The 27031-nt window shown below is 50.1% G+C and overlaps 2 long non-coding RNA genes across 2 annotated transcripts; one reads left to right on the plus strand and one right to left on the minus strand.

Annotated features, from left to right (window-relative positions):
* Positions 1-6913: 6913 nt before the first annotated feature.
* Gm42155 lies at positions 6914-9334 on the plus strand. Its single transcript, XR_880574.3, has 2 exons — positions 6914-7068; positions 9027-9334. It is a non-coding gene; the product is annotated as a predicted gene, 42155 (long non-coding RNA).
* Positions 9236-12181, minus strand: Gm42154. The gene is made up of 3 exons (XR_880573.2): positions 11695-12181; positions 9706-11315; positions 9236-9301 (listed from the first exon to the last, which is right to left on the minus strand). It is a non-coding gene; the product is annotated as a predicted gene, 42154 (long non-coding RNA).
* Between the last annotated feature and the right edge of the window lie 14850 nt (positions 12182-27031).

Below are 27031 nucleotides of genomic sequence, written 5' to 3' on the forward strand. Positions count from 1 at the left end.
CTAAAAAGCCACTAGTGCAACTGTGGGGGTCCCACCTCATGATCCTGGGTAACATGATTTCACCTGCAGCTCCAGCAACACACGGAGCCTAGGAAGGCCAGAGATTCAGGATCGAATCACGAGCAGGACTAGATAAGTTTGCAGCTACAATGGCCTCAGAGCTGTCCTGAGAATCTCAGGACAGTATTTTCTTGTTGAGAGAACATCTGCTGTATGATATAAAATTAGCAGTTTGCTGGTTGTGAGGAGAAGAGGCAGGGGCCCCAGGGCATTCGCAGTGCTGTTCCTTGGAGAAATGATTCACCACCAAAGACCAGGGGCCCCTTAGCAACCACCCCTACATGCCCCAACTAATCTTTCTGTCCCTGTGGACATCCCTGCTCTAGTCCCAGAGAACCATGTGCCGCATGGCCTTTTGTGCCTGTCTGACTTCATTCAACATGATGTGTCCCTTGGAGCGAGTGGGGCAATATTTTCTCCTTGCATGGTTAAATGCTATTCCATTGCATAGCTATACCACAGTGTGTTTATCCACTCATCTGTTCACAAAACTTGGAGCTGTTTTACCCTTCGGACCGTGAGGAAGTCTGTAACAACTATTTGCGAACAAGTTTTCATCTTGGTATATGCTTCCAATAAAAAAAGTGTACATATTAGCCAATATATTTCTGATAAAGAGCTAACTTCTCTGTGGTGCTGTGTCATCTGAGTCTTGGAAGGAGTTGTCTGGTTATTAGTTCTGTATAGTCCAGGATGTTTTTGAACTCACAGTCCTCCTGCCTCAACTCCTGAGAGCTGGGATTATAGGCATGGAAAAAAAATATATATGTGTGTGTTTGTATAGTTGTTGTTGTTTGTGAGTGTGCTGTGTATAGGGATGTTGAGAGTGCTGTGATGTACATGTGCATGTAGTGTGCAAGTGATGTGTGTGTGTGTGATATACACGTGATGTACTTGGGATGTGCCCATGTGGGGGTCAGAGGAGAATAGTAAGGAGTCATTTCTCTCCTTCCACCTTTACATGTGATGTACATGTGATGTACATGGGATGTACATGTGATGTACAATGTGATGTACATGCAACGTGCATGTGACAGTCACAGGAAAACTCTAAGGAGGTGTTTATCCCCTTCCACCTATACATGTTGTTTTAGTCAGAGTTTCTATTCCTGCACAAACATCATGACCAAGAAGCAAGTTGGGGAGGAAAGGGTTTATTTGGCTTACACTTCCATACTGCTGTTCATCACCAAAGGAAGTCAGGACTGGAACTCAAGCAGATCAGGAAGCAGGAGCTGATGCAGAGGCCATGGAGGGATGTTCTTTACTGGCTTGCCTCCCCTGGCTTGCTCAGCCTGCTCTCTTATAGAACCCAAGACTACCAGCCCAGAGATGGCACCACCCACAAGGGGCCTTTCCCCCTTGATCACTAATTAAGAAAATGCCTTACAGTTGGATCTCATGGAGGCATTTCCTCAACTGAAGCTCCTTTCTCTGTGATAACTACAGCTGTGTCAAGATGACACAAAACTAGCCAGTACAATTGACCCCTTGTTAACTTGACACACAAACACATCACTAGTAAGCCTCAACCCTTACATTCTTATTCATCCCCAAGATCTAAATAACTTTAAAAGTCCCACAGTCTTTACATATTCTTAAAATTACAATCTCTTTAAAATATCCATCTCTTTTAAAATCTAAAGTCTTTTTACAATTAAAAGTCTCTTAACTGTGGGCTCCACTAAAACAGTTTCTTCCTTCAAGAGGGAAAATATCAGGGCACAGTCACAATCAAAGCAAAAATCAATCTCCAACTGTCCAATGTCTGGGATCCAACTCACGATCTTCTGGGCTCCTCCAAGTGCTTGGGTCACTTCTCCAGCCATGCCCTTTGTAGCACACGCGTTGTCCTATGGGCTCCAGATGCCTGTACTCCACTGCTGCTGCTGCTCTTGGTGGTCATCTCATGGTACTGGCATCTCCAAAACACTGCGTGACCCCTTCAGTCCTGGGCCTTCAATTGCAACTGAGGCTGCACCTTCACCAATGGCCCTCCACGGCCTCTCACAGTGCCGAGCCTCAGCTGCTCTGCGTGACCCCTTCATGCCTTCAAAACCAATACCACCTGGGTGACCCTTACATATTACCAAGTTCCGCTGCAGCAGGAGTACAACCTTGGCTGTCTCTGGAACACAGCCTCTTTGTGCTTTCAGAAAACACTTCCCAGAAGATGTCACCTCAATGATGCTGGTCTCTTCGTAATCACCGCTAATTTCTTAGCTCCAGCTAACCAGCATCAATAATCCTAGTAATGCAAAGATTTTGCTTTAGTAGTTCTGGTATCTTGTTAACCACAGCTGATTCTTCAGCCCCAGCTAACCAGAACTACAAAATCTTCACAATCAAAACAGCAATGGCCCTGAAAAGAGTCTTTAATTTTCCCTCTGAAATTTCACAAACCAGACCTCCATCTTCTGCACTGTTGTCAACATTATCTTCCAAGCTCCTACACAACATCTGACAGAGCTCTTAACAATGAATGGATCTTCAAGCCCAAAGTTCCAAAGTCCTTCCATAGTCCTCCCCAAAATATGGTCAGGTTGTCACAGGAATACCCCACTCTGCTGGTACCAATTTGTTTTAGTCAGGGTTTCTATTCCTGCACAAACATCATGACCAAGAAGCAAGTTGGGGAGGAAAGGGTTTATTCAGCTTACACTTCCACACTGCTGTTCATCACCAAAGGAAGTCAGGACTGGAACTCAAGCAGATCAGGAAGCAGGAGCTGATGCAGAGGCCATGGAGGGATGTTCTTTACTGGCTTGCCTCCCCTGGCTTGCTCAGCCTGCTCTCTTATAGAACCCAAGACTACCAGCCCAGAGATGGCACCACCCACAAGGGGCCTTTCCCCCTTGATCACTAATTAAGAAAATGCCTTACAGTTGGATCTCATGGAGGCATTTCCTCAACTGAAGCTCCTTTCTCTGTGATAACTACAGCTGTGTCAAGTTGACACAAAACTCGCCAGTACACATGTGATGCACATGTGATACACATGTGGTGTACATGTGGTATACATGTGACACTCAGAGGAAAACCCTAAGAAGTCATTTCTCTCCTTCCACCTTTACATGGGTCCTGGAGATCAGTTAGGTTGTCCAGGCTCGCATGGTAATCACCTTCACCCTGAGTCTGATTATTAGCCTTTGTTTGTTGTTAATCCCAGTGGTGACCCTTGTCACATTTTAGATCTGAGTCTTGACTGGGCACATAGCTCCTCAGGAGAGTACATGCTTGAGTTCAATCCCAGCACTGAGAAGAAAAGCCAGAGTTAAAAGCTGGAGTATGACTTACACAAAACAGAGCACACAGACCCTAAGTGTGTAATTTGCTACTTTCACAAACAGACCTCCATGGGGATGAGCTCTCTACAAAATTCTTTCCCAACCATCCCTGGATAGATCCCCTCCAACACTGTGCAATGCAGAGCAGCTGCATCTACTCTGGGACCTTTAATGGCATGGACATTGACAGGAACACCCAACTATGCCTTCTCCTCTGTATAATGCTTTAAGTTGTCCTATCCACAATAATTGCTGCCTTTTTATTGCTGAGTAGTATTTCACTGTATGGACATACCACAGTCTGTTTACCTAGTCACTGTTGATCCATGTTTTTAATGTGTAGTTATCTGGGACAAATACTACTACTCTCGATAATAGTAGTTACTGTTCTAATGCTGTAAAGAGGCACCATGACCAGGGCAGCTTATAAAAGAAAGCATTTAATTGAAGTCCTGCTTATAGTTTCAGAGGGTGACTGTCATGGTGGTGGGGAGCATGGCAGGAGGCAGGTAAACATGTTGCTGGAGCAGTATAGCTGGGAGCTTAGATCAGATCCATGAGTAGGGAGGGAGGGAGGCCGAGGAGGGAGGGAGAGGGAAAGGGAACGACAAAGAAAGAGGGAAAGGGGGAGGGGGAGAGGGAGAGACAGACAGACACAGAGACACACAGAGACAGAAAGACAGAGAGACAGAGACTGGCAGAGAGACAGAGAGAGAGACAGACATAGAGACTCGAAGCCTGGTGGTATGGGCTTCTGAAAGCTCAAAGTCAGCTCCCAATAACACACCTCCTCCAGCAAGACCACACCTCCTAATCCTTCTCAAACAGCTCTGCCGGCTGGGGACCAAACATTCAAATCCACGAGCCCTTGGGAGCAATTCTTCAGAAACACCACGCTTCTCTCCCTGGCTGCTCTGTGGGTTTGCAGCCATAACATAATGCAAAATGCATTTGACTTCAAAAGTCCCCATAGTCTTTCACAACCTCAACACTGTTTAAAAGTCCAAAGTCTCTTCTGAGACTCCAGTCTCTTAACTGTAACTCCCCACACCAGGCGCTCCAGGCCTGGGCTCCCACGAAGGGAGGAGTGGAAGGAGGTTGTGCGGGCACTGACTGCAGGCCCCAGGACTTCCTGCATGTGGCGTGCTTGGAAAGTCTGCTTCTGTCTTCCCAAGAGCCTTGCATGGGTGGGGCTGGGGGGAGCAGCGTGTCCCTGAGCAGGGCTGCTCTGGTCCCCACAGGTCCGGCTGTGCAGGCTGCTGTTCCTCAGCTAAAGGTCTGTGCACACAAGCAGCCATTGTCTGGTCCAGGAAATCGGTCCTCCCAACCGACAGGAAGGGGTGGGGGCGGATCCGCATGGGAATGTCTGCTGGAGAAGGAGAAATGATGTCACGGCAGCCATAAAAGGCAAAGGCCCTGAAAGTGCAGGCTTCCTTGCTCGGTGGGGGCAGGAGTCTCTTCCAAGAGGCCTGTCCCTGTCATGTGGCCCCTGGGGAAGCGGGTCCTGAAAAGGAGGTCGCCCCCCCGTCGTCCCCCCCCCCCCCCGCTGCCTCGTGGGACGGACAGGAGGGATTTTGTGTGTAGCCTTGCTTTTTGTGGCGCTGGGGATGGAACCCAGGGCCTTGCGTGTGGCCAACAATGGCTCTCCCACGGGAGATTGCCACACCCCAGCCTCTGTGATAATTATTTCCTAATTCCCAAGGGAACCTGCGGCCATCTGGTTCTTCCTGTGGCACTGGGAAGGCACCTCCAGCCTGTGCTAAGGTCTCTTTTGCTCGGCTCCCTTATGTGAACACACCCAAGCCACTGCAGGCCTGCCGGGGCGGGGCACAGCTATGGGTGAAGAAGCCAGCCAGGTTCCCTTCTGCAGACAGCCAGCACCTACGGGGACTGGAAGACCACAGTGGAATCTCATCCTGGAGACCCGGGGGAGTGGGTGTGTCTGAGAAGGAAGTCCTTGTGTAGGGTGAGAAGTCAGAGGAGACCCCCAGGGGAGTCTTAGCATCACATGATGTATGGGAATCCACCGTATTGGTGGCAGGGACTCGGTGAGCAGGAGCAACGGTTTGGCAGACAGAGGGAATAGTGACAGAGTCAGGAAAGAGTCCACCAGTGTCCCTGCCTAAGGAAGGGTGGCTTTGAGATAAAGTGACCAGTGTCAGTCTGCCAACTAGGCTCTGTGTATGGCCATTGGTGATGCTGGTGCTGGTGATGGTGATGACGATGGTGATACTGATGGAGATGATGGTGGTGATGGTGATTATGGTGGTGACGATTATGATGGTGATTGTGATTATGATGGTGGCCGTGCTGATGGTGGTGATGGTATGGATGATGGACCCATGGCACCTTGGTGGCTCTTGCTTCTTGCCTCTGGAAGCCAGAGTCAACATCAGTACCTGCTGCTCATCAGAACCACCTGTCTGGCTGCACTCCATATGACACAATGACACAACAGTAGCTGAGCCTCTGGGGCAGTGGTTCTCAACTTTCCTCACGCCTTGACCCTTTACTACAGTGCCTCACAGTACAGCCACCCTCCCCCCATGAGAGGTTGCGACCCACAGGTTGAGAACCACTGCTCTGGGGTCTTTTACACCCCCCCCCCCCCAGTAACTCTGGAGAGGGTATTTGTCACCTTCTGTCTCACAAACATACAGAGGTGCACTGCTGTTGGACATTCACTCCAGGTCTTCTGGCAGTCATTTATACCAAAGCCACTTCTGCCGTGAGTTTTCTGGGGTCCCTGGTAGTACCCAAATATTAATGGGATCCTCACCTCAGGAACATTGGCCACTTCAGTTTCTTGTAGCTCCTTGTGGCTTCCTGAAGCAGACACTCTTTTTAATCCCCATTTGGCTTGAGAGCTGAGTGACTTGCCAAAGGCCAAATGGCTAGAAGACACAGAGCCTACCCTCAGGTGTTATCTCTCATAGCTGGTGTGTGTGACTTCTGCAACGTAGGTGGACTGAAAGGCCACTGTCCCGCCTCTTTACGCTTTGGCTTTTGGCTCCTCTGTGCGGCACAGGGTTGACTTTCTGTTCCTCAAACCAAGGCACAATCAGTCATGACACCTGCAAGGAGGTGTAGACAACACAAAAGCATCTCCTTTGACTGGGGGTGGAGGGCTGCACCCCCAAGATCAAGGGGAAGCCCTGCCCTTGCTGAGGCTAACAGAAGCTGAAGAGAGGCATTTTCTTCAGTGGGGAGCCACCAGCAAGCTGTCCGGGCTTCTTTTAGCAACCCCAGTGGAACTCATTGGATCATAAAACAAAGCAAAACAAAAAACAAAAAAGAAAACCAACCAGAAAACAAACAAACAAACAAAACAAAACCCCAAACAAAATAACCCCCAAACCACAGAAAACCCGAGAACAACAAAGATGTCACACAGTAGGTGTTGCTAAAAGTCACACAGTGGGTGTTGCTAAAATTCCTTCCTTGAGGGAGAAGTAAAACATCTACCCCTCCTCCCAGGGTTCAGTGACAAATGGAGTCCGCCAAAGTTCCCTCTGGGTAACCAATGAGTTTATTGGACTTCCCCACAGACCAAAGGTGAGGGGTTACCTACAGGAATGCAGGAGAAACTCCTCATACCGGCTACACTGGAAAGTGTTTACTCAACAGAGAGGGCTTCCCCTGGTAGCACAAGAAGGAGCCCCTCCAACCCACAGTCTTTCCTGCCAAGCATTGGCCAGTGGCAGAGCAGCTGGATACCCAGGTGAGGACATCATTCCCTATGCTAAGATGGGCATAAACCATCAAGCAGCCCACCTGGGATGACTCTTAGTTAGGGGGCAATTCCCCGAGATGAATTCCCCAAGACAGTGTTGCTTGGAGGATAGCTACTCATGAGTGGACTTCTGATGAGGACTCCCTTCCAGCTTTCAGCAGCCACCTCCACCGCCTTCCTCCTCCTCCTCCTCCTCCTCCTCCTCCTCCTCCCCTTCCTCTTCCTCCTCCTCCCCTTCCTCCTCCTCCTCCCCTTCCTCTTCCTCCTCCTCCCCTTCCTCCTTTTCCTCCCCTTCCTCCTCATCTTCCTCACCCTCCCTCCTCCTCCTCCTCCTCCTCCCTCCTCCTCCTCCCTCCTCCTCCTCCTCCTCCTCCTCCTCCTCCTCCTCCCCCTCCTCCTCCTCCTCCTCCTCCTCTTTCTTTCTTTGCTTTTCGAGACAGGGTTTCTCTGTGTAGCCCTGGCTGTCCTGGAACTTACTATATAGTCCAAGCTGGCCTTGAACTCACAGAGATCTGACTGCCTCTGCCTCCCGAGTGCTGGGATTAAAGGTGTGAGCCATCACCATCTGGCAGGAAGCCATTTTTTTACTGTGGTTCTTGAACACTGAAGAGATGAAAATGGAAAGGGAAGAAGGGGGAGGAGGGGAGGAGGAGGAAGGGAGGAGGGAAGAAAGGAGAGATGAAATTGGGGGGGGGGTGGAGAGGGATCTTTTTCTTAAGGCCACAGCCAAATTTTATCAGGGCCCACCGGTTATGACTCCATCACCTTTATCTCCTAACCCCCTCTCTCCAGATATCCCACTGGGGCTTAAGATTAAGTCCCAGTTAACAACACTTAAGGTTAAGTTCCAGTGTGATATCTGGCGAGAGGGGGTTAGGAGATAAAGGGTGGGGGTGGGGGGCAAGTCTGTTGTGCTGGCTTGGTTGTGTGTTAGCCAAACACATGTGGCAGAAGTGGGCTTGTTCCAGTTCCAAGCAGGACCTCTGAGGGCCTGTAGTCTCTGCTCATATTCAGAACCCTTCACTGCCAAAGGTCAACATCTACCACACACGTTTGAGTCACCAGACCTACGGCAGGGGAGGAGAACCGTGAGCTAAATCAACACATTTTGTTTGGGGATGGTCGGTGTCCAGCAAGATTGCATTGATTTTCTTGGGAAAAGTTTAACTGGGGTTGTTTCTAAGAGGTGAGGAAGTGGGGGTCAGGCCCATGGGAGATGGTGGCTGAGTACGCACAGCCACTGTGACATGAACTTTTAGCCCACAAATCAAATAAATGATTGTGACTGATAGCTCACACCTGTAATCTCAGCACTCAGGTAGCAGAGGCAGGGCAGACAGCAGAGGCAGGATAGATAGTTGGAGGTAGGACAGACAACAGAGCTAGGACAGACAGCAGAGGCAAGATAGACAGTTGGAGGCAGGACAGACAGCTGGAAGCAGGACAGACAGCAGAGGCAGGTCAGACAACTGGAGGCAGGACAGACAGCTGGAGGCAGGATAGACAGCAGAGGCAGGACAGGCAGCTGGAGGCAGGACAGACAGCTGGAGGCAGGACAGACAGCTGGAGGCAGGACAGACAGCAGAGGCAGGTCAGACAGCAGAGGCAGGACAGACAGCAGAGGCAGGACAGACAGCAGAGGCAGGACAGACAGCTGGAGGCAGGACAGACAGCAGAGGCAGGACAGACAGCAGAGGCAGGACAGACAGCAGAGGCAGGACAGACAGCTGGAGGCCTGAACTATGTAGTGATTGGGATGTCACTATAAATCCTCAATTTGTCGGGATCTAGATTCGTCAGAGCCACAAGCCTCTGGGTATGTCTTCGAGGAAGTTTCTAGATTGGGTTAACTGGGAAGCACACCCAGAAGGTAGAGAGCAGCAGCCCAAGGGCTGTGGTCCAGGGCTGAACTCTGTAGTCATACAATTGACTACTTCCTGCATCAGATTCCTGCAACCAGCAACAACACACGCAATCCGGCAAACAGCAAACACAGAAGCAGGAACCACCATCACCACCACCACCAGCAGAGGCAGCAGCAGCAGCAGCAGCAGCAGCAGCAGCAGCAGCAGCAGCCCCCTCAGTCTCTCAGCTCTGGCATTATACCCTCTGGAGAGTCTTCAGAATTCCAACATGTAAACTATCTTTAGCTGGCAGAATCACACCCCTCCTGGAGCACAGGACAAATCAGTTAGTGTCTGTGAACAGTCTGAAGCAGCACCTGGGATTAAAGGAAAAACATACATAACATAACTGTTTTTTTTTTTTTTAAAGAAAACAAATCTTCAGTACAGGACATACAAAGGGGAAAGTGAGGGCCAGCATTCGTCTCTTAGCTTCCTCACGAAGATGCTGCCCTGCCTTAAGGAACCATATCCACAGAGTGTGAGCCAAACACAGGTATCCCTCCCAGTGGCCAGTGGAGTAGTGATCCAGTGGTGTCCTGACAGACTTTCCTCATAGAGCACAGTCCATGTTTGCAAAGCACTGCAGTCACCTGATATCTCATGACTATAGCTCTGCGCCTGGCTGAGCGCTTCAGGTAAAGATGGCAGTGAGGACAGTGTGTGTGTGTGTGTGTATGGGGGGGGGGGGTCAGGCCCTGCAGGGCACAGAGCTCCATACCTGTGTTTCTATTCATCTGCTTAGTGGGGAGGCCCAGGCATCCTGGGGAACCCCCAGCATCCACCCTCCTGAGCACTGGATCCAGCTGCCACCGTGGCCTCAAGTCCTTCGAGGGCACAGAAGCAGCACTTAAGAGTCTGTTGTGGATTCAGGAAGCTCCTCTTTGCCCTGGAGTCCTTGCATAGGGTAACTGGAGTCTCGATTTTCTGGGTCCCAGGCCCTGACCTCTCTGGTTACTCACATGCTATTAGAGGTGTGGCTCCTCCACAGATTGTACATAGCAGTGTGAGCCTCGGTATTCCAGAAGAGGGGTTCAGATGACAGTGTCCTGATATAATGTTGGTTTCCAACTGCCTGGGATCCTTGGATGGAAATCTCAGTACTGTTGGGTGAGTGGGCGGGGGACCAAACCTATGTTCCTCTCTTTTGCTTGTCCTGGGTTTTGGGTTGTCAGTCACTTCTTTCTGGGGGCTGGGGACACTCACTCTCCTTCCCTAGGGTAGCATGTAGGACCAGAAGTCATTGGGGGAGGGGCTCAGAGTCTACTCCAATAGTGTCCCTTCTGCTTGCTGTGGCTTGGAGAAGATGACCCTCAAATGATCAGAGCTTGATTGAAGATGTTTTTTTTTTTTACTTTGTGCTTTGAGACGAGATGAGTGGCACATGTGTGCTACCATCAGAGCTGGGGTTACCTGTGTGCTACCATCAGAGCTGGGATTACATGTGTGCTACCATCAGAGCTGGGATTATATTTTTAGCTGATGTACACACACATGGAGACTGAACATACATGGAGATTAGTAAGGCCTGGAATCACCCCTCCAAACAAGCTGTGTGTCTCCACCTCTCCTTGCTCTTTCATCTTTGGTGGTCACAGTTTTATCCCCAGCTTCTGGGAGATCAACGTCCTTGACCTTGCACACATGAGTGAGGCCACATGATGTGTCTCTCTCTGGGCCTGACTTACTCCATCTAACACGGGATCCACCTCCACCTGTGCTGCTTTCTGATGACAGGATGTCATTTTTTTTTCCTCTGTAATGGCTGAGGAGTATTCCAGCTGTACGGCATCACGTTGTCATTTTGCAATCTTCAGTTGACAGACACCAAGGTTGTTTGCAGGTCTCAGCTCACAAGGATCATGTCATTGGCTCTGTGTGCCAGTCTAGTCTCTTCAGACAGACCATAAAGAGGGACGGTCCAGGGCTTCCCGCAATGGCTGCATTCCTTCCAATATTTCAACCTGGGATGGTTTCACCACGAGAACCCTTGTAAATAGTCACATGCCACCCCCCCCCGGGGCGTGACATTCTGGGTACTCTTCTGACTGGCTCAGCCATGCGATTTGTGTGCAGTGAGGTGACACACTGCATGCCAGACCCTCTGCCATCTCCAAGCAAGGACTTTCTGGGGGTGGAGGCAGATGGGACAGGATCATGGTCCCTAGTGCTACAGCCACTCTGCTCAGGTCACCTAGCAACAGCATCACCCTGGGTAGGAGATGGAGCCTGGTTCTGCTCTGCAGGACTTCCTGACTGATGCCCAGCTCAGCTACAAAGTGTGCCTAGCCCTGGGCACCCTGAGGATGTGGTATCACTTTGCATTCAGATCTGTTATGACAAGGAGAGAGAGAGAGAGAGAGAGAGAGAGAGAGAGAGAGAGAGTCAGCCTCAGCCATATGCCCCTGTGTGGTATTTGCAGAAGTCACAGTGAAGGACCTGCGAGACCATCTTTGTCCCCATGCCTGCTTCTGGCAGGGGTGTTTGTCATCCCAATGTTCTAGGTCACTCTTCTGTACCATTGAGGGATGCTGTCCCAGGGCCCACCCCCCACAGCCCCTCACCGTGAGGTGTACAGGAATTGAGTCATGTGTTTTATCGTACTAAATGGATCATTAATCAACAAGCCTGAAGGCACTTGGCTGTTCCTCATTGACTCCCCTCTCTGCTGAGCATCTCGCTGTGGGCAGTGGGTGCTCACTGGACCTACCTGGCAGGTACAGAGCTGTTCCAGAACCAGGCTGGCAGGTGATGTTCCGGAGCAAGCCGTTCATCTTTCCTGTATTCTAGACCCTGCTTTTCATCAATGTAGAAATGGAGACACCACGAAGAGGTCATTCAAGATCACACAGCAAGAAAGAAAGAGGGATAGAATTTGAACATAGATATAGAATTTGAACAAGTGTCCCCTGGGCTGCCACCCTGACTCTCGGGCATGCTTTCAGTAGTCTGGAGAAGCCATGCGGGAAGGGAGATGGCAGCTGGGAGACACTGCGGCCATGCTGTCTCTCGGAGATGATGAAGTGGTAGAAAGGCTTCTGAGCAGAGTGTCAGTAAACCCATGAAGCTGAGGTCCTTGCAGCTAGGAGGAGGAGGCAGCAGTGACAGTTCTGGAAGCTTGGGTGACTCCACGTCACTCCTGCGCGTGGAGCGGGGGAGTCTCTCTCTTCCCTGGGCCTCACGTCAAGCCAGCTATTTTTAACTCTGCTTTTTATAGTTAAAGCATGCTCATGTCATAGTCACCAAGAAGGAGCATGGCAGGCTCAGGAATGACGATCAGGCAGAGTGATGTCGCCTCCCTCCCCCAAGTCACCCACCTTCCCTGGAGTTCCTCTGAGTTCCTTGGTGGGGATTTCTTCAGGACAGGAACCCTGGGTTCCAGCAAGAACCGACTGACCTCTTAGTGGCCCAGCCAGAGCCTTGGGGACATTGTCCTCAGAGCGCTTGCACAGACATCTCCCTCTGCTTTAGTGACTGAACCTCATAATCCTGCCTGTCCCCAAGCCTGCTGTCACACCCTGGCTGAGGTGCCTCTGTTTAAAAGGTCAGATCTGCTGGGGAGATCTGCTGCAAGAGAGAGGGCATGACTTTGATCCCTGGAACACACATTTTAAAAGCTGTTTGTGTGAGCTGTAATCCCAGCACCAGAGAGGAGGGCCCTTGGGCCTTGTTGGCCAGTCAGCCTAGCCAGTGAGAGAACCTTCCTCAAAAAGAAGAAGGAGGAAGAGAAGGAAGAGAAGGAAGAGAAAGAGGAGGAGGAGGAAGAGGAGCAAGAGGAGAAGGAGGAGGAAGAAGAGAAGGAAGAAGAGGAGAAGGAGGAGGAAGAAGAGAAGGAGGAAGAGGAAGAGGAAGAAGAGGGAAAAGAGGATGAAGAGGAGGAGGAAGAGGAAGAGGAAAAGGGAATGAGGAAGAGGAGGAAGAGGGGAAAGAGGAGATTGCCCCCCTTCTCTCTCTCTCTCTCTCTCTCTCTCTCTCTCTCTCTATATATATATATATATATATACATATATATATATATATACACACACACACATACATACATATATACACACATATACACACATACATACATATACATGTGCACACACACACATATATGCATGCACTCTCACACACACATGCAGGTACACACTTATATACACACATGCACACATGCGTGTGCACACACAGACAAAACCTGACCACAGTATTTTCGAAGTTGATACCCTCCTTCCTCCTCAGAATGAGCCCCCTTCCCTCTCCCCAGCTCTGCTCTTCTTGCTGGCCCTGCCGTTCCTGTTCATGGCCCTGTCTGATGGACACTTGGCTTAGACCCACCACTCTCCTCACCGTCTGTTATTGTCTTAAACATCTCCAGCCAGACCTGGGGCTAGGGTGGGGTTGATGCCACCAGGAAACAAGACAACAGATCCTAGGACCTGAGAGAAAAATGCTGACCCACTGGGTGAGGGACCAATCTCCCTTCTCACAGGGATGGATGGACTCAGGGAAGTCTTTCACTGGACTTTCAATCACTTCTTGGAAGAGCAGGACCCGTCACTTTGCTATTCCTTGTTGCCTGGGGTTGGAGTGGAGACTGTGTTAGCTCAGTCTGCAGTGGACCCTGATCTTAGTCCACAGTGGAGACTAATGTTATGTTAGTGGAGGAGATGTTATGGCTACAGAATAAGTCTGAAGACAATGGAGTAATGAAGCCAGACTCCTGTGTTTTGTTTTCAGGCACTTCACTCTGTGACTTTGGGTAAATGTCCTAACCTCTCTAAGCAACATTGATCAAATGGGAGTGATAATTGACTCCCCTCGCCATTGTTTTGATGAATACAGTAAATTGTGTTTTCTGAATATTCCCTCATCAGTATAAACCATCCTCACTGCCTCATAGAACATCAAGGCTCCCCCATGAGCCCATGTCCCTTTACTTTGACCCTGGGGTGTAGAGTCCTGTGTGACTGCAGACTGTAGGTTTTAGGCTGCTTAGACTGGGCATGGCTTGTGCTGTATCAGAGCAGGGAACAGACAACATCCCCGCTCCCAGGAGACTCTAAAACACAGAGACAGCAGTGGGTTGTTCCACGCCCACAGAGCGCTGGACACACAGCCCAGGTCCTGCTGCTCCCATGTGGCTGTAGCGTGGGATCATTGGGTTCTGAGTCCACCAAGGGCTGGTCCTGTCATTCCTCTTTATAACATTTAACCTGTCTCTATTCCTCAGACAGGTATGGATGGGCCAACCTCCACACTGGTGCCTCCAGCCAGATCTGCCAGATAAGTCTTCTTGGCCTCATTGGCAGCCTAGGAGGAGGGGCCAAGAAAACCAGCTGAGTGCTGGCAAAGACCAGGGCTCTTGAGATGGGGAGGGTACATCATCTGGCACCAGCCCTGCTTCCTGGAGGCCTGTGGCTCGGCTCATCCTCAGATCTGGAGCTGTCCCATAGAGGATCTGTGACTTCCCTCTTGGCATTAGTAATACTGTTAATTAAGCAACTAAGAGGGGGGGGCATGGCTGGCGCCAGGGAGGGACAATGGCCTGAAGAGGGAACGGGGAGCCGCATCCACAGCTTCCCATACAAGGCTTTCAAAAGAGCAGCTGTGGGAAGCCAGTGGGCAGAGCCCAGTCGGCAAGGGCAGGGGACACGGGGTGTTCTGTGCCAGCTGCCTAGCTGCGCCCCATGGCACCCCAGTCCACCTGCTGCATCAGGACTCTCCCGGAGCTGTCAGGCACGTCAGGCCTCATGGGCTCCCCAGGACTGAGCATCCTACCATTCTCTTCTATAAAACAGACCAAAGTCACCTCTGTTTCCTCTGTGGGTGCAGAGTGCCAAGAGAGTGGTTCTCTGGAATGTTGGCCTGAGAATTTGGGCCTGGAACCAGTGCTTCCTGGAAAAGCATGCAGGGATCGATTAGCAATGTCTGACGTGAGTGCAGGGTCAGGCATGTGGGGCAAGGGAACTATCAAGGGATTGGAGCGTTACCTTGCCTGCATGGGGTTGAATGCAGGACTCCTGTGGACACCCAAATCTGAAGGAGGTCTTCATGCTTCTTATGTAGAGCGTGTGTGTGGGCCTGAGAGCAATGCGCAGTCTCCCAATATTTCAACCGGCTCTAGATGACTACCCACACCTAGCATCCAGGAAATGTGTTGCAGGATCAGGGAGTAAAAGAAAACCAGTCTATACCTCAGCGCACAGGCCTTTGGAGATCAACCCTTTCAGTCCCGGGTCAGGAACTGTGGAGGGGCTGGCTGTTTTCCTTCTTCCTGTGCTGTGAATTTTGAGGTAAAGTAGGAAGACTCCTGGGTCAAGTGAGAATTGTACCAGGGGTGGTAATCGAGCCTTGACATTTCTCAAGCCACAGCCACCCAGGGGCTGATAAATCTAGCTTCATAAATGCAATTATGAAATGCTCACTAAGGTGGCCCTTGTTATTCTGGAACCCAGAGCTCTAGTTGGAGGCCAGCCTGGGCTACACAGTGAGATCCTATCTCAAAACCTGAACAGACAAACACAGAACCAAACAAAGTATTACTGTCACAACTCTGCCCAGCGTGCCCACCCTGGCAGAGCTTAGAACCCTGAGCGACAGAGAGCACAGGGCCCCTAACCCAGTGCCTGGGCGCCTTGCCTCCAACCGAGTTCTGTTGGTCCCTTCTTCATCTGGTTTCATGTGTTTTCCTAGCCTCACCTCCCTTGGTTTCCATGGTGACCCTCTGAGTTTGGCAGTGACAGTCAAGCCCCCTTCCAAAGGAGGATGGACAGGTGGACAGGAGAATTCTCAACAGAGATCAGCAACAAAAGCTGCTGGCTCTGTCTTTCAAATCCTTACACAAATCCCAGTCCCCAGGGTGCTGGCCTGTCATCCCCAGGGGGATTCTCCTACAGGGCTCTATTGAGGTTTAGGAAGAACATTCTGGTCACCAGAGAGAGAAGTCTGGGTGTGTGTGTGTGTGTGTGATGGGTATGGTGGGTTACAGGTATTGCAGCTGACCAGCCAGGTGGAGATCATGTGGTAGATAGGGAGGTGGTGTAGGCAGGGGGGGGGGAGGCCAAGAGATGTGAGGAGAGGCTTGCCAGAGTTGTTTAGTGTGTGTGAACATGTGTGTGGTATGTGTGTGTGAATGTGTGTATGTACATGCATGCATATGTGTCTCCAGTGCATGTGTCCCCAGTGTGTGTGCACATGTGCATATGTGTCTCCTATGTTTGTGTCTCTGGTGTGTATGTGTGTGTGTGCATGTGCGTATGTGCCTCTGGTGTGTGTCTTCAGTGTGTGTGTCTCCAGTGTGTGTGTGTCTCCAGTATGTATCTCCAGTGTGCATGTGTGCACATGTGTGCATGTGCATATGTGTCTCCTATGTGTGTGTCTCTGGTGTGTGTGCACATTCATGTGTGTACATGTGTGTGTGTGTGCATGTGCGTATGTGCCTCTAGTGTGTGTCTCCAGTGTATGTGTGTCTCCAGTGTGTATCTCCAGTGTGCTGTGTGTCTCCAGTTGTATGTGTCTTCTGTGTGCGTGTGCATATGTGTCTCCAGTGTGTATGCATCTGCATGTGTGTGTATTTGCCCAGCACAATCACCATCCAGGGCCCTGGAAACATCAGGCTTGGGACAAGGGTCCACTTGAAGCTCCCAATCCCTTCCTCAGACCCCTCTTACCTCCACTCACATCCTCACACACACTCTCACGCACATGTGCACTAATACTTACCTTCACACCTCCCTCAGTCACACGGACTCACACTCCTACATCAGTTAGCACAGGCTGGGATGTGCTCAGTAACAAACATCCCCACACAGCACGGTACAGGACATTTCGCTCAGGCTCGGATTTATTCTCTTCCTCCTGCTTCCTCTTCTCCTCACTCTCTGGACTCACAATCTCTGTATTAGTCAGTGAAGGATGTGCTGTGCCTCAGTAACAAGCAGCCCCAGGCTCAGCATAGCTCAGCCACTGGGGCTTGTTCCTGCCCGCTCTGGATGCATGTGTTCCCTTTCATCTTCTGCACACAGGCTCTGTAAGCTCTGCAGGGAAACCACCCATGTCCTTTCACATTGATTGGCGACACTGACCATGGTGGATGTTGAGGGGTGGCCCTTCTGTAAGGATGCATAGAACATCTGTATCTACGTGCATAGAGACCCAACTGTCCTCTAGCAGGACCCTCATGGCTACACAGTTCTGCTGAGAGCTATACCCCTACCCTTACAGGCACCCACATCCACTTCAGCAGGCTATAGATAAATGCTGCTAAATGTGGACACAGTGGACAGTGACAGCATCAAGAGATGGGGCCTTTGGAGGTGACAAGGTTGGGATGGCCAGCCTCTGAGGGGAACTGGTGTCTGAGCGTACCTTTGACCCTTCTGACATGCAGGGACACTAGGCCAGCAGCTTTGAGGAACTGGCAGCACCTGGGACTGCTGGGTCTTAGACCTTGGACTTGGCAGCCTACAGAGCTGTTACTGATGCTTGTCTGTGGCTCTTCAGCTCCCATTCATGGTGGATGGTTCTGAGACACAGCCGGAGTCAGGCTGTCCAGCTCCCAGCCAGAGACACCTATCCTGGCTAGTTTTATGTCATCTCAACACAAGGAAACTTTGGGAAAAGGAAACTTCAACTGAGGAAAAAATAAAAACCAACCACGGTGCTTTTCTTACTTAATGATGGATGAATTTGAGTCCAGCCCATTGTGGGTGTGGCCAGCCCTTTGTGGGCAGGGCCATCCTTGGGCTGGTGGTCCTGGGTTCTATAAGAAAGCAGGCTGAGCAAGCCATCGCGAGCAAGTCAGTAAGCAGCACCCCTCCATGGCCTCTGCGTCAGCTCCTGCCTCCAAACCCTCGCACCTGTAGCGCTCCTGGTACCGGCCCCACCTTGGTTGGCATATGTTCTCTGAATGAATATGCAAGAGGAAACTTTCTCAAGTGACAGAAACTTAATCAATAGTGAGACAAGAAAGACCAGGGCAGGGCTGTGCATGAGGTTGTGTGTACATGTGTGTGTGTGAATGTGTATGCAAGTGTGTGCGTATATATGTGAGTTTGTGCAAGTGCACACACATGTGTGTACATTATTATGAGCCTATGTATGTGTGCATGTTACTGTGTGTGCATGTGGGTGTACATGTTTATGCATGTATGGGTGTGTGCACATGTGTGTGACTGTGAGTATGAGTCTGTGTGCATAATGCGAGTATGTGCATGTGTTTGTGCTCATGTGTGTATGTGAGTGTGTGTGGCCTGTGTGTGTGTACATGTGTGAGTTTGTGTGTGCAGGCATATGTATATGTATTCATGGGAGTGTGCACATGAATGAGTGTGTGCATGCATGCATGTGTATGTATGTGTGTGTGCACACATGCATGTGTGTGGATTCGTGACATCATGTAGAGACCTGGGAAGCACATTTCTAGGAGTCAGGAAATGGGAGTCTGTGTACCCGTGGTGGGGGCAGAGTGGGTGAGGGGTGACAGGGTTGGCTTGCATGGATTTCGTCAGGCTATAGTTTGAATACGAACCCCAAGTCCTCAGGAGAAACCCAGCACTGACATTCAGAGGCAGAGCCTTTGGGAAGTGGGCAGGTCAGGAGACAGCACACATCAGCATCATTCCAGAGGCTCCTGGGGGAGGGGCACTCCTGCCCTCTGTCAGACCCGGTGGGTGGGTGCGCGCTCTGTGGCCAAGGAGAGGGGTTCTCAGCCGATGTCTGGGACACCAGTGTGCACCACAATCTTCCCTTGATTTTCCAATCCCCACTCTGGGTCTTCATCACTGCAGTCTGAGTGACCCTAACCTGCCTGTGGCCACACATCTCTGGCTGCAAATGTGTGGGTCTAGGTTGGACTTGGGTTTTTTTTTTTTTTTTTTCCTTCCTTTCTTTCTACCTGTGTCTGTGGAGCTGCTGGCACCAGGATAGACCTCAGATTTTTCCCAACTCCTCAAAGAGTGGCCTTCTCATGGGCTACAGCCTCGGTCCTGCTTCATGCTATTCTATTTACAGGCTCTGAAAGGGCAGCTCCAGCGCTGAAGGGTGTCTGGGGTGGGTTTAACCGGCAATTCTCATTGCCCCCCACCCCCACCCCGTGCCAGCCGGCATAATTCACTCCTAAATTATGGCCATAAATTCCTTCAAAGAGATGGGTCCCCAGGCCCGTGGGGGGTTGATGCCAGTGTTGCTGAAGGGAGCTCACACTTCTGCTGAAAATAACAGGGACAGCAAGCTAGCTTGTTCCCAGAGCCCTGCTTCTGTTGGCTGGCATCTCGGTCCCTTCATGGGGCAGGGAGTGGGTTCTGGGTGTTCCTGTGTGCAGGGAGATAAGCAAGACTTCCATTTGAATTCACCTGTAGTACTCTCTTTCCATCCACTGAAGAGCTTTCGTTTTCAGGTATCTATGTAAAGTAGGAGGGGATTGGGTCCATCTGGTCTACAGTGAAGTGCAGTAGGCTGACCCTATGCCCCTCCTACAACCACATCCCACCCCAGACCCACACAGGCCACTCACAAGAAATCCCTCCTAGGACCCGGTTCCAGATGCTGGTCTACAAGGTCAGCTTGGCGCTGCTATCTTTAACAGCTTCTGACAGGACAAGGAGAGGGGGTAGCATTAGGCTCCGCTCAGCAGGACAGTGCGCGGGTCGGGGCAGTGCACCTGCTTCTCCCATCTTTTGTAAGGTCTCCGCTTCTCCTTCCTTTTGTTCTTTTTTTGGGGATAGGGGTTCATGTAGCCCGGGCTGACCTTTAACTCACTGTGTAGTCCAGAATGATCTTGCACTTCCGATCCTCCTGCTTCCGCCTTTCCATGTACCACTGTGCCAGGTTTATGCATTACTGGAGATTGAACTCAGGGTTGCAGGCATACAGGCAAGAGTTCTACCCACTGGCCTACACCCCCACAAGCTACGTCCCCATTGGGGCTGTGCCCCACAGAGCCACGCCCCCACTGGGCCATGCGCCGCCAAGCCACGCCCTACAGACACTGGCCCCCATGGTTCACGCCGCCATGGCCCACGACCCCCTTTATTTGGGCGTGTTGTGTGCCCGCTCTATTTTTCTTCAATGATATTACACTTCCTCATAAAAATACTCTTTAAGGGGATAGATCTAAAGACATCATGATGCCCAGAAATGGATCCTTCAGGCTCCTTGTGGCTAAAGCTCGAGACTAAAGTCAAATGCCAGGAGGTAGATTGGAATTTGGGGGAGCCATTGACAGTCCGTGAGCAGGGAGGTGCTGACCTTGGCTGTTTTCCTGGAGGTCCTGGGTATCCTCCTTCAGGGCTATCTTGGGTCCGATACACCCCAGGCCCCCAACTTCTGCACTGATGGAGAAATACAGAGACAATCAGGCAGTGAACCGTAGCAGAGGGTTTATGAGGTGGCCATGCTCGAATGGTCGAAAGTTAGGGAAAATGTATTTATTACGCTTTTCATGGGCAAGTTATCATTTTGTCAAACTTTATTAGAGGGACTAATTAATGGGTTGTAAAAAGTACTAGTGCGTGGCCGGAGAAAGAGCCGGTCTCGGGGACATTGGCAGCCCCGGGATTTATGAGCCCTCGGTTCCCCATTTATTAATGTGAGGAAGGTGCGCAAGAAGGGTTATATATGGGCCAGTACAGAGCGAGGCTGCCTACCCTCCTTCCCATGAGGCGTTGGTCCGTGGACCTGGGAGGGGAAGCAAAGGACTCCTGGGGAGGCAGAGAACTTGGGCTGCCTGCGTGACCTTGGATGACCTTTTCCTCTCTAAGCTTTTCTGAGCTTCGGCCTGCTTGTTCTTGAACCTGGAGGCAGATGTGGGGAGAAAGAATGTGCTCAGCTGCACCCGTTGCCGAACCAGGTATGAGCCAGGGAATATGGAAGAAGAAGGACAGAGGAACCCACACCCTAATCCAGATATATCCACCCATGTCTGGCTTGGCGTGAAAGTCCCAGCACTCATGCACAGAGGCAGAAGGATCGGAAGTTTGAGGCTGGCCAGGGCCACATAGTGAGGACCTGATTTAAAACCAAACAAAAGAAGGACACAGAGAGAGCCAGTTGCTCTTTACTCAGCTCCCTTCCTATGCTTCTCTGTACCTTTCTTTGTCCCTGGCTCCTCTCCTGCTCTGAGCTCAGGGTCACCTGCAGGAGGTCCTCCAGGCTGATGTATGGATGTACCGGCTATTCCACAGAATCCACCAAAACCCAGCAGCTGTTCCCTGCACTGGGCACAGCTGGGTGTGTTCTGCTTTCTTCTGCACTGGACTTACTAGCAGCTCCATTAATGGCTGCTGAGTTGGGGACCGGCCTGCATGTGAGACCACAGGGTCCTGAGAGGTAACAAAAGCCCTTTCCTATGGATGGAGCCTTGTGGCTTCTACACAGACATCTTCTTTGGCTAGGGAACAGGTTCTTTTAGTCTATTGACCAGCTAGAGTGATAACCTAGCAGGGTCAGCTCCCTTCACAGGACGGGGTTGGAAACAGGAGGAGAAGGGGACTTTGAGCTGCAGGGAATAAATGTCTATCGGTTTCCCTTCAACTTTCTGCTTTTTCCTGTGATGCTCTGGAAGGGGCTGACACTGTGGTGCCTCCAGATCAGCTGCAAGGGAGAGCTGGGCATTGCTCTCATCCCATGGATCTTCCCACAGTTCTCCAAGTGTCTCTCCACAGGCCTGGGAGTTCGGCATGGTGATCCTGTTATCCAGCCAGCCCAAGCTCCAGACGGCTGCCTGTTACTGATGGCTAGCACACTGGTTAGTAGAAGACATCCAATCCTCACTCACAGGAACCTTCCAGTCCAGTGTGGGAAGGCTCAGGATGACAGAACAGAGTCAGAGATGCACATGGGGCTGGAAGAGGTCTCAGGAGGGAGAGGATATTTTAGCTGGGTATTCCTACAGGAGATACAGGGAGCCAAGGATATTTTAGCTGGGTATTTCTACAGGAGATGCCGGGAATCAAGTGATGGATTCCTGTGTGCAGAGGTGAAGAGGGTGAAAGGGGAATGCAGGCTGCTATGATGCACAGTATGGACACCCACACAGAGGAGGAGAGAGGCCAAGATCAACAGGCACACAGCAGAGGGAAGCCCCCATAGCAAACCCAGGAGTTTGTGTAGGAGAAGTCTGGTGTAGACACCATGTGTCAGAGTCAGAACATCTGATAAGAACACTCCAGAACAAGCTTGCTCACCCAGATCAGAGCATGGAACAACTCTTCTCTTTGTTACGAAGATATGGCAGCTGCTCGCATGCCCACAACTCATGACAATGTGTGTGTGTGTGTGTGTGTGTAGAGGAGGGGACCTCAAATTTTGTTTTGTTTTGAGACAGAGTTTTACCATGTAACCTAGTTTGGCTTGATCCTCCTGCCCCAGCCTCCCGAGTGCTGAGATGACAGGTGCACATCAGCATACTGACGAGTCTTTAACCTTTGATTAGGTTCCTGTCCCTGCTGGCTCCCCATCTTCCAATGGTCATGTCAGGAACTCAGGGTTAAGATGAGTGGAAGCAGAAGATGATGGAGTGAGTGGGCTCATCTCTGGCGGGGCAGCCCTCAGTTCATAGCACGGCAGCTGGAGGTAAGGGCTGTTGCCTTGACACTTGACTTCAGTGTTTTGAGTGAATCAGCCCTTCCCAGGGAAGGTGTGTGTGTGTGTGTGTGTGTGTGTGTGTGTGTGCGTGCGTGTGTTCCTGGGGGTTTTCAAGTGTACCAGAGTATTCTAATGTTGACATCACTGATGTGAAGGCAGGGATGATGCAGCAAAAATAGAATACTGGTGGAGGCCAGAGGATCCAGACTTCCTGGGGGTCCTCTGGAAGACTGCACACAGCTTTCTCTATTAAATGAAAGCTTCTCTGCTGTGTGCCAGGCTCTGGAGTTCTGCTCTGCCAACCTACAGCTGTGGTTTGTTTCTCCTTTCTCTATATCAGGCACCAGGTATCGAGGGGTCTGGCACACAGTAGGTGCTCATGGCCCTTGCACACAGTGAGAGCTCCTTAGGGCCTCAGATACATGCTGTCTGGAAGGCTAAGTGGGATGTGGTTCTGCAGTGGTGAAGAGGCAGAGGAGAAGTTGTATATGACTGTCCATCTCTTCCCATCACGTCCTGCTCACCAGATTTGTCTGAGGCTCTGACCTTCCTCCTCAATCTAGAACCCAGGCTCTTCATCTTTATCTACTCACTCAGCAACTCAGAGAACCACCCTATTCTCCCTAAATCCTGCCACTCTGGAGATGCTGACAAACAGGGTGGCTCCCTGCATGTTGGAGGAAGGCAAGGTTGAGGGAGACAGTGATGAGGGAGACAGGGTAAGGGAGGCAGGGATGAGGAAGGCAGGGATGAGGGAGGCAGCAGTGAAGGAGGCAGGGGTGAGGGAGGGAGGTAGGGGTGAGGAAGGGAGGCAGGGTGAGGGAGGCAGGGTGAGAGAACCCTTGGGCCCAGGTTCTGGTTCATTCTGGCCGGGATCCTCTGTCTGGGGACACCTGTAGAAACTGTGGAGCCCTAAAATCTGGTTGCTAGCACAGGTGGCAGGGGGATCCTTTCCTTGGTTTTCCGATCAGTTCCTGGAGGTCCACGTTCCTTTGCTTGTGGCCTCTTCCTGTTGTTCACAGTAAGTAGTACACAGATCAGTCTCTATGTGAAAGGCAGGGCTGTCACGAGAGTCCAGTCCTGTTCATGAAGTACCCCGTAGCCTGTGGTAGGGCTGGGTGGGGCGGCTCTGGAGGCCACCAGGGATGCAGAGTGAGCTGTTCTCCCTCTCACTTCCCTCTTCGACCCCTCTCCTCGTTCTGTTTTATTTTTCCTTTCCAAGCAGTGATTTCTTATTTTACTACTGAAGAAGGAACATGGATTTGCCTAAACCACCTCAGCAATGTAAGAAAATACAAGTATGGTTGGAGAGATGGCTCTGTGAGAAACTGCACTGGCTGATTGTGTAGAAGACCTGGGATCTATTCTCAGCACCCATATGGCAGATCATAACCACCAATAACTCCAGTTCCACCTTTCTAGCTTCTGAGTGCACTGCACCCATGTGGCACACAAACATACTTACAGGCAAAACACCCCAATGTATGTATGTATGCATGTATATATGTATATGTGTATGTATATATATGCATATATGTATGTATATATGTATGTGTGTATATATGTATATATGCATATGTGTATATATTTATGTATATATGTATGTGTATATGTGCATATGTGTATATATGCACACATGTATGCATGCATGTATGTGCATATTTGTATATATGTGTGTATATGTATGTATATATGTTGTATGTATATTTATGTATATATGCATGTATATGTGTGTATGTGTGTGGATATGTGTATGCATATATGTATGTATAGGTGTATGCATACTTGTATCCATGCATATATGTATATATCTATATTAGTTTATGTAAATATGTATATAATCATATATGTGCATATGTATTGTGTTTATGTATGCATATATGTATATATGCATATCCTATACATGCATATATAAAAAATCAATGAAAGTTTTTCTTTTAATATGAGTAGATACTGTTCTACCCTACTCCAGCTGCCTCCTCCTTAGCACACATGGTCTTTCCTAAGATCTTCCAGGCTTTTTTATGGCAGCTTGATTGCCCACGTGTCTTCTGATAAGTGGCCATATCTCCAGAGAAACTGGTGCCTTGGTCGGCGTGTGCTGACTTTGGCAGGAGAGTTGGCATTTGGTTTGCAGAGATTGAGGATCGCTGCTCTGGGCTTATGTTTTTATTAGTTTAGCACCTCATTGTATTCAAATAGTATAAACTAAAACATCAGATCTCTGTGAAAATGGGTCTACAGTACAAACTAAAACATCAAACCTCTGTGAAAAAAGGCCTACAGTTTTAGGGCGAGTTTTCTATACCAAGCCCCTGTCATGACACACACAATTCTAGTTGCTACCTCTTATTTTCTTTCTTTCCTTTCTTCCTTCTTTAAAAATAATCCTTGACACAGGTTGGCCTCAAGCCTACTACGTGGTTAAGGATGACCTTGAACTGGTTCTCCCATGGGTCACCACACTGTCTACATTGCCCTGTTTATTATCTGCCTTTCAGAATGCTTCCTCTGAGTGTAGTTTAAGCAGGGGCTTGTGCCTAACACTCTCCTGTTCCTGTTAGTCTGTTAAGCCCTGATCCTCTGGACTCCAAGACAGTTCCTGGTTTCCCACAATACACATCACCTGTTTCCAAGAGCTTGAAACCTATCCATTAGAATGCTGGTATCTGTGGGCAGCTGTGGCTTTCAGACTTCCTGGATGGCTAACCTTGGTTGATCACATCTGGATTAACTAAAACCCAATCAGCTGGGCACACCTGTGAGGAATTTCTCTTTAATAGATCCTTTAAAGTGGAAAATCTACCCTAAACCTGGGCCACCCCATCTGAAGGCAGACTATACAGGACATGGAAGAAGGAAGTTTTTGCTCTTTGCCTGCTTGCCCCCACTCTCACTGGCAAGTTCATCCACCCTGATGCTGTGTCCCTTCACTGGCATTAGAGCATACTTCTTCAGGATCCCAGTGTATACTGAAGACCAGCCAAGACACCTTGCCTTGTGTGCTGAACAACTGCTGGATACTGGGTCTTTCCACTGGGAGACAGCTGCTATTGGACTAGCTGGACCACAGCCTATAAGACATTCTAATAACATATGTATATGTGTATACACACACACACATACACACACACACACACACACACACACACACACACACACACATATATATACCCTGATTACCTTAGTGGATATGAGAATTGATCTTGGTTGTCAGTTTGGTTGGGTCTGGGATCAACTAAGAGACACTCTGGACATTGGAACTAGCCTTCCTTCCTTCCTTCCTTCCTTCCTTCCTTCCTTCCTTCCTTCCTTCCTTCCCATGTTCCCTTTTGAGACAGGGTCTCACTATATAACTTTAGTTGGCCTGGAACTCACAGACATCTGCTTGCCTCTGCTGGGACTAAGGGACTAAGGGCATGCACTACCACATCTGGATCCATGGTATTTTTTTAAATGGCTGTGTCATATTGTTTAATGGCTGTGTCATATTCCTTCATAGGGAGACACTGCAGTTTATTTAACCAGTGCCCTATGGGCCGGTGTTTCATACTGTCCCAGTTCCCTTACGACTTACATCCGCTTGTCTGCTCACCCTCAGCACTCATTCCAGCCCACAGAGACCATTTCCCGAGAGAATTCAGCTCCCCAATGTCCCTCTACACTGTCCCTGAGGCCTCAGCAGCTATGGTGTCTGAGGGACTGACTGCACATTGTAGGTGCTCTGTGTAGACAGGTGAATCTGTTCACTCTTCTCCGTTGTCTCACCTCAAGGGAAAGATATCTTTACTAGAAAGCAAGAGTGTTTCAGATGGCAGGAAGCACAAAGCACCCTCCAGGTAATAGGATACAAGATTGCCAAGTGTTTCGGATAGCAGGAAGCACAAGGCACCCTTTAGGAAATAGGATACAAGATTGCCAAGAAGAAAATGTATTTAGCATCATTTCAGGCCTGGGGATACCAAGCTTGTTTATATTTCTGGGGACAGAAGCCAGTTCAGAGAAACTGGGGCAGCATGCCAGGCTCTGGGCACTCTAAACCCCAGGCCAGCCATTGCTGCTTACTGAACTAGTGATGTTCAGAGCGATGGCCATAATGTGGGGCTTCTCAGAGCCTCCGGAGACGGCAGCACATGCCTGTAATTCCACCGCTCAGGAGGTTGAAGCAGGAGAATTTCAAGTTTGAAGCCAGTCAGGACTACATAGTGAGACTCAGGCTCAAGACTGCAAAAACATAAGAATCTGAGTCCCCTCACTACCTGGTGACCTGACAGGATCCTGCACCCTCAACCCTGGCTGCTCCAACGTCCATGGCTTCTGAACTTTGGGCTTTACTGTCACCCAGGAGCTCAGTAGATGGGACTGTGGCTGTGCACACTTATACACACAATTCATCTCAGGGCTTGCCACATACTGGGTGTCCATAGGGAGCAGCTGTCTGTCTGACTGGCCTTAGGAGTGTTAAATGAGGTAATGTACAC

This window comes from Mus musculus, chromosome 5 (assembly GCF_000001635.26).
Source record: "Mus musculus strain C57BL/6J chromosome 5, GRCm38.p6 C57BL/6J".
Taxonomy (NCBI): Eukaryota; Metazoa; Chordata; class Mammalia; order Rodentia; family Muridae; genus Mus; species Mus musculus.